Source organism: Rhineura floridana, chromosome 8 (genome assembly GCF_030035675.1).
Source record: "Rhineura floridana isolate rRhiFlo1 chromosome 8, rRhiFlo1.hap2, whole genome shotgun sequence".
NCBI classification, from domain to species: domain Eukaryota; kingdom Metazoa; phylum Chordata; class Lepidosauria; order Squamata; family Rhineuridae; genus Rhineura; species Rhineura floridana.
Window position 1 is genome coordinate 27,885,122 of NC_084487.1, and position 13,018 is coordinate 27,898,139.

Genomic DNA, 13,018 nt, shown 5'->3' on the forward strand with positions numbered 1-13,018 from the left:
ACAGAGCAGACTGAGATAAGGTCTCTACTTAAAAGGCTTGTTGAAAGAGGAAGGTTTTTAGAAAGCACCGAAAAGGTTTTTAGAAGGCACCAGAAACACAGATGGTGCCTGTCTAATATTTAAGGGGAGGGAATTCCAAAGGGTAGATGCCACTACACTAACGGTCCACTTCCTGTGTTGTGCAGAATGGACCTCCTGATAAGATGGTATCTGCAGGAGGTCCTCACCTGCAGAGCGCAGTGATCAATTTGGTATATAAGGGGTAAGACAATCGTTCAGGTATCCTGGTCCTGAGCTGTACAGGGCTTTGTACACCAAAACCAGAACCTTGAACTTGGCCTGGTAGCTAATGGGCAGCCAGTGCAATTCCTTTAGCAGTGGGGTGACATGTTGGCAATACCCTACCCTAGTGAGTAGTCGCACCGCTGCATTTTGCACCAGCTGCAAAATCTGGATCAACCTCAAGAAGTCTCACATAAAGTGCGTTGCAGTAATTCAGCCTGGAAGTTACCAGTGTGGAAGGAAAACTTTCCAGACAAATAGATTGTGCTCCAAAGGACAGTTTATTGATCAATAATAACAAAAACCAGTAGCGCTAGTGGGAGAGCCAGTTCTCATGAACTTCACTCTGCCAATATCAGATGATACACAAACTTTTATAATAATCCATACGTCATACATATATTGGACCTTGTGACCCTTGTATGCCAATCCATACCCTGGTACCTTCCTTTGAGGGTGGGCCTTTGGCACATGTATATCTCATCTGTCAATCATAAAAGAAGGACTTTATGCGTTCTTGACCCCTATTATGACATCCCACAAGGTACAACAAGAGATGACTAGGAACAGTTCTGAAAAGCTTCAAACTAAACCCAATATATAATTTATGCAACTTCTCTGTAAACAACATTCTTTTGTACTAGTTCCTCTTTTAGTACAATGTTACTCTGACATTGAGTTTCAGGAAACACATCAACTGCAAACCACTACTTTCTCAACAAACAGATACAAACAGTATCCAAAGGAGTATACCTCTTTTATGCCAAACACTATAACCAACTCATATATTTTTGATGTAACAAACACAGCAACCCAGCTTATTGAATATAAGAATAAAGGCTTTCTGGAGAAACAATCCAAATCAGAAATCAACTTCCACACCAGTGCATGGACAACAGTGGTCAGGCTATTCCAGTCCAGAAATTGCTGCAGTTGTTTTACCAGCCAAAGCTGGTAAAAGGCACTCCTAGCCACTGACATCACCCCCAGACTATGGACCTGCTCTTTTAGAGGCAGTGCAACCCCATCCAAAGTAGGCAATTGACCAATTATCCGAACTTGAGAATCACCACCCCACAGTGCTTCCATCTTGCTAGGATTCAGACTCAGTTTATTGGCCCCTGTCCAGCCCACCACAGAGTCCAGGCAGTGGTCCAGGGCTTGCAAGGCCTCATCTGATTCAGACATTACAGAGAAATAGAGCTGGGTATCATCAGCGTACTGCTCACCCCAAATCTCCTGACCACTCCCAAGGGCTTCATATAGATGTTAAATAGCACTGGGAACAAGATGGTGCCCTGCGGCACCCCACAGCACAACTGCCAGGGGGCCAAAAGACAATTATCCAATACCGTTATCTGAAAATGACCCTGCAGGTAGGATTGGAACCACTGTAAAACAGTGCCTCCGATATCCATCCCACTAAGTCGGCTCAGAAGGATACCTTAGTCAATAGTATCAAAAGCCACTGAGTGATCAAGTAAGAATAACAGGGTTGCCTTCCCCCATCATTCTCCCGATAAAAGTCATCCATCAGGGCAACCAAGGCCGATTCAGTTCCATAACCAAGCCTGAACCTAGATTGGAATGGTTCAAGATAATCTATTTCATCCAAGAGTACTTGTAATTGCTACACCACCACCCTCTCGATCACCTCCCCTAAAAAGGGGGTATTTGTGACCAGGCGGTAGTTGCCACAAACCAGTGGGTCCACGGATGGATCACCATCTCTTTCAGGGTGGCTGGGACCACTCCCTTCCGCAACGATGCGTTCTCCACATCCTGGATCCACCCAGTCATACCCCCTTGGCAAGCTTTAATAAGCCAGGTAGGACAAGAGTCAAGAGGACACATTGCTGGTTGCATCGACACAAGCATCTTGTCCACATCAACTGGAACTGATTCCAAGAAGTTGCAACAGATGTTGCATTAGACACCTCACTGGAGACTATAATAGATGTGGATGGGGCATTAAGATTGCTATGGAGGTGAGCAATTTCACCCTCAAAGTGCCTTGCCAACAATTCACAGTGGGCCTCTGAAGGGTCTAAAACTCCATTTCCTGGAGTTGATGTCAACAACCCCCTGACAATATGGAAAAGCTCCACTGGATGGCTACTTGAGGATGTGATGGAAGCAGAGAACTGGGGGTCTTCACCGCCCTCACTACCACACAGTAGACAAGGTTATGATGTTTTACTCATGCCAAATCAGCCTCATAGCATGTCTTGTGCCACTTGCGCTCTAGCCATCGTCCAGCCTGTTTCATTGCCCTTAGTTCACTGGTGTATCAAGGTGCAAACTGGGCATCACAATGCCGGAGAGGGCACTCAGGGATAACCGTGTTAAGAGCCTGACATGTCTTGTTGTTCCATAGCATGAGAACAGCTTTAGTAGAGTCACCTGCTCTATCTACTGGGAACTCCCACAGGGCATTCAAGGATCCAGTGGATTCTATTAGCCTCTGTGGGTGGATCATCTTAATATGTCTACCAGCCCTGGGGGGAGGAGTGGAGCCGTAAGTCTAAACTTCACCAGGAAGTGCTCTGACATCCACCCCCCTATCTCCAGACCACCCCTTCCTCCATCTGGAGCAAAAAGCAAGTCGAGGGTATCCTCTGGCCTGTGGGTCAGACCAGTGACAACTTGAGACAGCCTCATGATGGTCATGGAGGCCATTAAGTCCCGAGGCAGAACACTAGAGGCAACCTCAGAATGGACATTGAAATCACCCAGGACTATCATTCTGTGCTCCTCCAATACCATAGCCGAGATGGCCTCCACCAGCGTCATCAGAAAGCTGCTGGACAGCAGGGTGGATGGTACACCAGCAGCACCCCCAGTTTACTGTCTCCTTGGCCCAACACCATGTGCAGGCCCCCACAGTCAGCTCCAAGACAGAGTGGTTTCCTGGTGACAGAGATGGAAGTTCTATGGATTATAGCAACCCCTCCCCCCCGTGTCCCTACAGCCTGTGCTGATGTAGCACCGAATATCCAGGTGGGTAAAGCTGGGTCAGATAAACTGCTCCCAGCTCACCCACCCAGGTCTTGGTAATGCACACCATATTGGCATCCTCATCCATGATTAAATCATGGACGAGTGTGGTCTTATTGTGTACCGATCTGGCATTAAAACACAGGGCAGTGGGCACAGCAGATGAGCAACCAGGAACTCATCCATGGGAGGAGTGGGAGAGAGTAATAAGGCATAGATACTCTTGCTCTCATCTTCTATCACATCCCCATGACTATACCTCTCTCTACCCATGATCACTGAAACTGGGGTGGCATCACCCATATCCCTCCTTTCCAAGACTCCTCCTAAACACATGATATGGACACAGCAAGAGGCCACCAACAAAACCTGCCAGAACCAGTTATCCCAGTATGTCTCTGAGAGAACTGGGAACAACCAGGCCCACTCAATATCTTCACACAGGGCACATCTACTCCCCCCCTGTCTCACACGCACTGCAAGCCAGTCTTCTGCCAGTTGCAGAAGGGGAAGGGGAGGGAGGAGATTGGGTGGGTGGGCACTGGGCAGAGGGGAAGCCACTTTCCAAAAGGAAAACGTGAACATTATCATTCTTTTTCTGGGTTTCCCCCACCTTTTTATTCTGCAGCAGGCATATGTAGCCTCCCAGCCAAATTTAAACCAAAACTGTCCCAGGCCACATCCACACCAGATCTTTATTTCACTTTAGGCAGTCATAGCTTCTCCCAAAGAATCCTGGGAAGTGTAGTTAGTGAAGGGTGCTGAGAGTTGCTAGGAGGTGCCCTGTTCCCCTCACAGAGCTTCAGTCAGAGTGGCTGACTGTTAAACCACTCTGGCCACTGGACCTCTTCTCAGGAGAATAGCAGTCTCCTCTCAGCACCCTTCACAAACTACACTTCCCAGGATTCTCTGAGGGAAGCCATGACTGTCTCATGTGAAATCAAAGTCTGGTGTGGGTGTGGCTCCCTAATTAGGCAAGCCAAGCAGCTGTGAGTCTGGCCTGTAGAACACTGACAGTTGGTTCTTACTGAGCATGCCCAACATTATCTTTCAGTTCAATGCAAATTTTCTTAATTAAAAATCAGCCAGGCATTTTTTTAAACTTTTAAACTGCAGAAGATGAAGGTCAGAGTATGGGGCAAGGTCAGTATTAGGATTACAGGTACTCTGTGAACATGGCTGATTTTTAATTAATTTCAACAGATTATGAGAACTTGGACAGAAAAAAGTCCAAAAAGAGTCTGGTTTTTCTCTCTCTCTTTTCATACTTTGAACTCACAATTCTCTCTGTTTTGTGTATCACCATGAAAATTTAGAGGGTTGTAAGCAACCATTTCTGAGTTCAGGATTGTAAATTTTGTAAGGTTTTGTTTTAAAATGATCTTATGGGAAGCATCAGAATGGCATGGGGGTATTTTCAATTTAACATTGTCGAATGCGAAAAATCCATGCTGACTATAGTATATAGCCATGAGTGGCTGTTTAATAAAGACTGTTATTAAAGCACAAAGAAGTACATATTACACATGTATTTTTGAAAATGAGGTAATTTTGTTCTAGCAGCTATACAGGTTTAGCAAATGTTGCAAGTCAGATTTTATATTCCCTGGGCTTAAATTTTCTTTAGAAGGAACTCGGTCCTTCTTTCTTAGAGCTTAACTGGATATACCTAAAGGTGTTGCTAGCACTGCTCTTAATTTGGAAGCTGGGACTTAGTTCATGAAGTAGCTCAGCACTCCATTCATTACTGGCTCTAAATCTGCTTTTCTGCCTCTCCATCATCTCTGCCATATCAAAAGCTGCTTGATTCTTTTGTGTGTACATGGAAAAGAGAGTTAATGGGACAGATTTGTGATGTTGTTTTGTCCCCTTCTGATTTGCTGTCCTTGGGCCCGGTGCAAGATAAATCTATTGTTAAACAGAGAATAAAATATATGGATGTGCAAATGTTTCATGCATCAGCTAATGGGCCATGTTCACCACACTTACTAGGCCTGCCTCTAACAAATGTATGCCATATATATTTTTTTCTAACAATCCTGAAGTACAGAGGACCAATTTTATTGGCATTTTTTAACATTATATCCTCCAAGATCCTACCTAGATGACAAATCTGCTAAAGTTCCCTTCAAAAATAGGTGCTGTCCTTGTAATGATTTAGAGCTTGAAACAGTCTTTCATGTTTTGGGCTTTTCCCCCTTGTAGATCAGGAGTTCCCAAATTTTGGTCTGTGAGCTTTATTCTGGTTGTCTGCTGTGTGTCTGCGTACTTGTGGTTGAAGATGGGAGATGGCACATCCGTCACATCAAATATTCATATTGATTTTAATTGTATTTTAATTGCTTATTTTATTTCTTTTATTTTATTGAATTACATACAATTTGAATTCTATGAAATTAAAATTGCAATATGATACAATATAAAAGAAATTCACTAATAGGCAAAAAAACCTTTGTGATTTAAGAATGTACTTATAGCTGTAAGAAACGTGGTTTTCCTTAAGGGAAAAACCCCCTATCAGACCCCAAAATGGTCCCCTGTGGAAGACCCACGACAGAGACAATTGTGAAGCAGTTTCAAAACTTTATTTCGTTCTTGCAAGAGCGGGTGTCTACCAGAAGGCGGACACACCCAACATGACATTGGTACAGACTTTTATCCCCTAGCCCGACGCTATGGTTCCCTCCCCTGCCTCCTCATTGGCCAGAGTACAGGGTTTACAATCTTATCCGAAAAATGCCTTAATGAAGTCCCACCCCTATTTATATTTCTTATTACTTAGTTCTAAGCTGCCCTATACCAATATTTGTTATGTAAATATTAATTAAGCAGAATATTCTCAAAACGCTCCCATCATATCAAATAAAGCAAAATTTCAGTGAAGCGGAAATCTTTCTTCTATATTAAAACAGACTTTTAACCACAAACAGGTCTCAACTGTCTGTGTTCCAGATGGTCACCTTACCTCATTCTATATTTACGGGAAAAGAAAACCCCTTTTGCTTAGCAACGTTAACCCCAGTCTGCCTAAAGTCAATTTATAAAACAGTCATCTAAAACTCCCTTTACATCAAGCAAAGCTATTAAAGAATAACAACCTCATCTAAATCAGCCAAGCGTGAATCCTTTTTCTATTTTAAAATTAACTTTGTCTAAAAGGCAAACAAAGTAGCTACAGCCTGATAAATTGTGGTCGGTCATATCCTGTTTAAAGAAAAAGCCCCTTAATTTCAGCCTTTATAGAATATCTACTGCAAACAATCTATTAACCTATCGACCATTTATTCTTAACAATAAAATCACATATTTTATTTATTCTTAGAATACTCTGAAAAAGCAACACAATATATACACTTCTCACATAGCCAACAGATATTTCTATTAAACTTTAAAAAGCAGGGAAACTGGGCAGCTGTAGTGAATGCACCGGGGAGCAGGAGACCTGACCTCCTCTCTCAGTTATTGTACTGCCCTACAAATTTGTAAAAATGGAAACACAATTTGAGTTGTTCTTTCACAGTCCAATCCATTTCCTGTGCAGCTTGGAAGAATTTGGTAACATGTGCCTCTATGTGCGTGCTATGATCGTTAGCTCTTAATTTGTCAACATTGTTCTGTTGAGGTTGTCATTATGTACTTTTACTTTCTTTAATGGCTGGCTGACCATAATTAATATTTGACTGATTGAATCAGCTTGTTTACTACAAAGGAATTTACTGTGATTAAATTATTTTATCTGTATCAGTATATTTTCTCCCCACTCTCCACCCTCTTAATATCTCACAGGAGCTACATAGTTTAGGATTGTAACAATTTCCAGAGGGGTACCTGTGTTACAGCTTGTTTACACGGCAAGAAAATCTGCACCTGGTCCAAAACGGAGATCCTTTAAATTTGGACCGTTTACTTGACGTTTTAACAAAAGCGCGTGCATTGTGCTGCTTTTGCTTTTAACACCGGGTTTAATCGATGAGGTTAAAAACAGGATTTATCTTGAAAAACCACATCCACTTCAGTGCGTGTAAACGTTTCTCTTCTTCTTCTTCGGATCCTCCCCGACGCCGCCCTCTTGCTCTGTCCTCTTCGTCAGTTCGTTTCCGGCTGCTTAATAGAAAACTTCCTCAACCGCTCTTGCTGCTTCCTGCACAATATATTCCATCTCAGAACACCAGGGGGCAACCTCAATCCAGTTTTTCCCGGGAAAGGAGGGGGTGGCAGGTGGAACTGTAGACCCCAGGGAGGCTGATTTGGAGAATGATGCTTGTGTTGCTATGGAGCAGGCAGAGGGGTGCTTGAAGAAAAGGGGCACCAGCGCGACTGCAAATACTTCAGTCTGATCAGTCACGTGTTTCATTTTGAAGCAGCTGGCTGCTTATGCCTCGTGAACTCTTCGTTAACCCCCTTAGCGCCAATTACAGCATCTCTCTTCATGCTCGCAAAACCCAGCCGTCTGCTGACTGAAAAGTAAGATTTCCAGGGACTGCAGGCAGAGATCATGATCCATGCACGTTTACTTGGAAGCCGGTCCCACACTGATCAGTGTGCTGTGCAGACCAATCGACTTCGAAGTAAATGTGGACAGGATTGCAGCCATGTAGGAGAATACACTCACAGAGGGAATTCACTTATCTACAAGCCCCGAAAAATGGAAGCATCTTTCTGAGAAGGAAACCTCTGTTAAAAGATATGGGGCTGGAAAGAACTGAGGCTTTCACGAGAGAATGTGATGTAACATTTCTCTAATAAATGCAGAGCTTTGACTGAACAAATGTGAGTTGGTGCCTTTATTTTGACCTTCTCACACTTTCCTGATGTTTGTGAAACAGGAAAGCTGTTCTCTGTACTTTGTATGGATGTTCGCTTAAAATGTGTGTGGCTTGGTATCCAAAAATTGGAACCATGGAACAACAACCCTGCAAGGTGGGCCGGTGCCCATACAAATGATTTAGCTGGTGTTGGTGTTGGGGTGGAATTAGTTCACCGAACTGATCCAATTCTGGCATTGGACTGGACTGGATTGGGTGGCACGGCTAGCACGACAGCTGCGATCCCTGGGAGACACCCCCATGAAAGGGGTGTGTGTTTGCCACTGAGAAGAGTCTTCTCGGTGACCGACTGACCTCACAACAGTCCAAATGTGAATGGGGGAAAACTTACCTATCGATTGTGCTTCCCAGGATGGGGCTCCCACTGTATCATACTCTGTCGCCCAAAAAACCTTTCCTGGTGGTTGTGAAACAGGAAAGCTCTTCTCTGTACTTTGTATGGATGTTTGCTTAGAATGTGTGTGGCTCGGTATCCAAAAATTGGAACCATGGAACAACAACCCTGCAAGGCGGGCCGGTGCCCATACAAATGATTTAGCTGTTGTTGGTGTTGGGGTGGAATTAGTTCACTGAACTGATCCAATTCTGGCACTGGACTGGACTGGATTGGGTGGCACAGCTAGCGCGACAGCTGCAATCCCTGGGAGTCACCCCCCATGAAAGGGGAGTGTGTTTACCACTGAGAAGAGTCTTCTAGGTGACCGACTGACCGCACAACAGTCCAAATGTGAATGAGGGGAAACTTACCAGGTGCCAAACACAACATGGTGAATTTGAAGCACAACAAAACAGCCAGTGTCAGGATTAAAACACAAAGCACCAAACCAGTCAGTGCTGCAAGGTGCAATTCTGTGTCCATGGGGTCAACACTTCTTATCTTTGTAAATTTAACATGCAGACCAACAAAGCCTGTCTGTTGCGGCAGAAAATGACATGGACACCAAAACATCAATTTTGGAGAACGATGAACCATCCTTCGCCGGAATCAACCATGGGTACTCAATATTTCTAGTGTTCTTAAACAATGAAGGTCATTGTTAGGGAAGCAACGACCATGAAGTTATCATCTCCTTCCCCCCCCCCCAAAAAAATGGAAAGCTCACATAAGATCACAATTAGATCCGGCAAACATACTGGCCCTCTTCACATGTTACAGTCAATGACTGTATTCTGCGTAGGTGGGTACAGAAGTAGTTTTGCTGTTCACTTGTACAGTTATTCACATGCAACATCGCACGAGTGTACATTCTCTGTGATATACACATTTGCTGCCAGTGAAAGAAAATCGCTTCAATGAAACTTATGAAATGTGCCATATCAGCAATTCCCTTTCACTGGAAACAAGGCAAGGCATGCTGGGTCTGTTATACTTCCTGAAACTGTTTCCTGTCAATGGGTACATTAGAAAGAGTTTGTGCAGAATTTGGAATGTGGTTTTACTCTTTTCATTTTTCCTATTCTTAAGTTTATATAATCCAAACACCAATTGTGAAAGGAAAATACCAACCTGTAATTATCATAATTGGAGTTATTAACATTTTTCATTTATCATTGCCTGTAATTACAGTATGTATGCTTTTTGATGTAGGCTTACATTGAACAATCAAATACATTCCTATAGAGATCAATAGGACGTACTCATCGTTAAATCTGCGAAAGTGCAGACCTAAATATATCAAATGTTTATATATGAAAATATTTCTAAGAGGAGTGGGCTGCATCAAAAACAAGGTGCATAGAAGAGTAAGAAATGAAACAATTCTACCCACATGGTAGACCTGATTCTTTCTCGGGAACATCATGTGTTTCAGTACACAGAACCACACTCAAAATATAAATGTGGGGGAAATTATGTGTTGATTGGGCCTTCCAGGATGATGCTTCCACTGTAACATACTCTGTCCCCCAGAAAACCTTTCCTGTTGTTTGGGAAACAGGAAAGCTCTTGTCTGTAGTTTTTTTGGTTGTTCAATGGAAATGTGTGTAGCTCAGTATCAAAAAGTTGAATTTTGGCACTCATAAAAATATTTCTTGCCTAGAATTTTTTAACTGTAAGTGCATATTTTTGGTGGCTTGCTCTGGTTGGCGGATCTTGGGTATGGTTAGTAATAATAGAAATAAAATTAAATACCAAAAACCTGAAGTCTAACCATCCTGATATACAGTATCAGATGCTGTTGTAGTCTAAACAGGAAGTCCAGCCAACCTGATCTAGATTATTTGGCACCCTGTGCTCCTGCTGGGAGGAAGGACAGGATATAATTCAAATAATAAATACATAAATAACTTATTACAGCCCTACAAGGGAGCCTTGTGGTACCATAAAACCATGTCATGCAGCTCCTTCAGACAGCTGTTCATAATGAAGGGAGCCATTTGCATGCATTTGAACATGTGTTGGGTCTAATTTTGATGCATGACAATGGACACAGAAGGTAAGAGCTGCACAGCGAAGAGAAAATCCCCTTTTTTCTCATCACAATTTCTGGATACACAGTGACAAAAAAGAAAAAAAAGGTTGTAGGGGTAGCCATCCCGCCTCTGATTTTGATTCAGGCAAGTGTGAGAAAGAAACCCACTATAATGTTGACATTATTCCTCCTTTTGTTAATCTAATAGAGTGGCCTGTGAGTTAATGGGCCTCTCCATTGCCCATTAGCTGGTGAATGGGTGTGGGAGATCCTATTGTTATTGAAACTATTCCGTAGCCCACCCCCCTAGATATCATATTTAAAGGTTATAGTGAGGTGGGTATGTTAGCTATGACCAGAACGGCCATGCCTGGGAGACGTTTCTCATGCCTGGAGGAATGGTCAAGGAAGTCTGTGAGAAGAGTCTTCACAGTGGCTAAGACACATTAGTTTCATGGCTCCATTCTGTCTATGGCTATAGTGGGGTGGGTGGGTCTGTTAACTATGACCAGAACAGCCATGCCTGGGAGACCTTTGTCATGACCAGAGGAACGGACGAGGAAGTCTGTGAGAAGAGTCTTCACAGTGGCTAAGACACATTAGTTTCATGGCTTCATTCTGTCTATGGCTATAGTGGGGTGGGTGGGTCTGTTAGCTATGACCGGAATGGCCATGCCTGGGAGACGTTTGTCATGCCCGGAGGAACGGTCGAGGAAGTCTGTGAGAAGAGTCTTCACAGTGGCTAAGACACATTAGTTTCATGGCTCCATTCTGTCTATGGCTATAGTGGGGTGGGTGGATCAGTTAGCTATGACCAGAACGGCCATCCCTGGGAGACCTTTGTCATGCCTGGATGAACGGTCGAGGAAGTCTGTGAGAAGAGTCTTCACAGTGGCTAAGACACATTAGTTTCATGGCTCCAGTACTTATTCACACTACCCACAATTTTACTACCACAAGATGTGATGACCACCATTTTTAATGCCATAGACAAATTCATGAAGGATAAGGCTGTCAATGGCTACTAGCCATGTTGCTTGTATATTACCTCCAGGATCAGAGGTGGCATGTCTCAGAATACATGTTGCTGGAGGGAGGGCTCTTACTTTCATGTCCGACTTATGCAGAAGTTCCCAGGCATCTCCAAGGAGGTCTGGGGAAAATAAGCCTGCCTGAAACACTGGAGAGCTGCTGCTAGTCACTGTAGACAATGCTGTGCTAGATGGACCAATAGTCTGCCTCAGTATAAGGCAGCTTCTTATGTTGTGGGCCTTTTATTGGTTTCTGGCTGACTACTGTGGGATATAGAAGACTGGACTACAAAGCCCTTTAGTCTGATCCAGCATGGCTCTTCTTGTATTCTCATGTCTTTATTTCAAGTCTCATTCCTATCTTAAAATTATTATGGTTTTAATTACTATTAATATGCAAGGAGTACACTGGTTCCTGATGAAGGCTGGTGGCTCCATTATCAGTGAGGCAGTGAATCCTTTCAACAACCCATCCAAGGTGCTTTAAGCTTGAACAGCTCCTTGATAGTTCAGACTAAAACCTGGGGAGGATTCACTGCCCCATTGACATCAGAGCCACCAGCCTCCACTGTTGGTTCCTGTTCAACCTACACTTCATAATTAGACTTATATTTCCAGTATTCTGTCCTCCAAAGGAATCTGATTTTGAAGTGGCAATCCTGAAATTCTTACAGCCTGGATAAGTTGGCACTGGTGGTGGTGTGTGGGTTAATCAGAAGCATCACTGTGCATCCTTTGACCTCTTGTTGAAGTGATTCTTCCCAAATCTGCCTACCTAAGATGACACTAGCAGGCTTTAGCATCATGATAGAACATGATCTCATACAACAGGGGTGGCTAAGCTGTGACTTTCCAGATGTTGTTGGATGCCAGCTCCCAACAGAACCATCCAGCATGGCCAGTGGTCAGAACAGACGGATGAGAGTTGTCATCCAGCAACAAACAGAGGGTCACACATTCCCCAAACATACCACAGAACTAGCACCGATGTACAAATTCCCCGTTGCTCAGCTGCGGTAGTCCAGATGGGGCTTCCATTCGCCTCCCCCCACCCAAGGACCCACATGCAAGGGGGGGGCGGCTTAGGCAATTTCCTGAGTGAGGGTGCCTCCTTTTTCTCCCCTCTGTGGGCAAAATCTGTCCAGTGGTGGGTAACAGCTCCACCCTGCATCACCTTAAGGTCATTGAAGGGTAGTGGGGGGCTTTCACCAGGGCTTGCTTTCTTTAAACCATGTCATGCTTCTCCACCCTCAAGGCACGAGGATCATGCTTCAGACCCAATTCCCACCCTTAGGGTAATTGTTCTGGAATCCCAAATACTAAATTCTCTCTTACCAAGGCTATGTAAAGCAACACCAACCTTGTAAGGTAGAAAGTAGGCTGCCACCACCCATCACTGGTTCCACTCAGAGCTAGGGGAACTCTGAGCCCAGAAAATAGGTAAACCAAGGTCCTATGAGACAAGAACCAA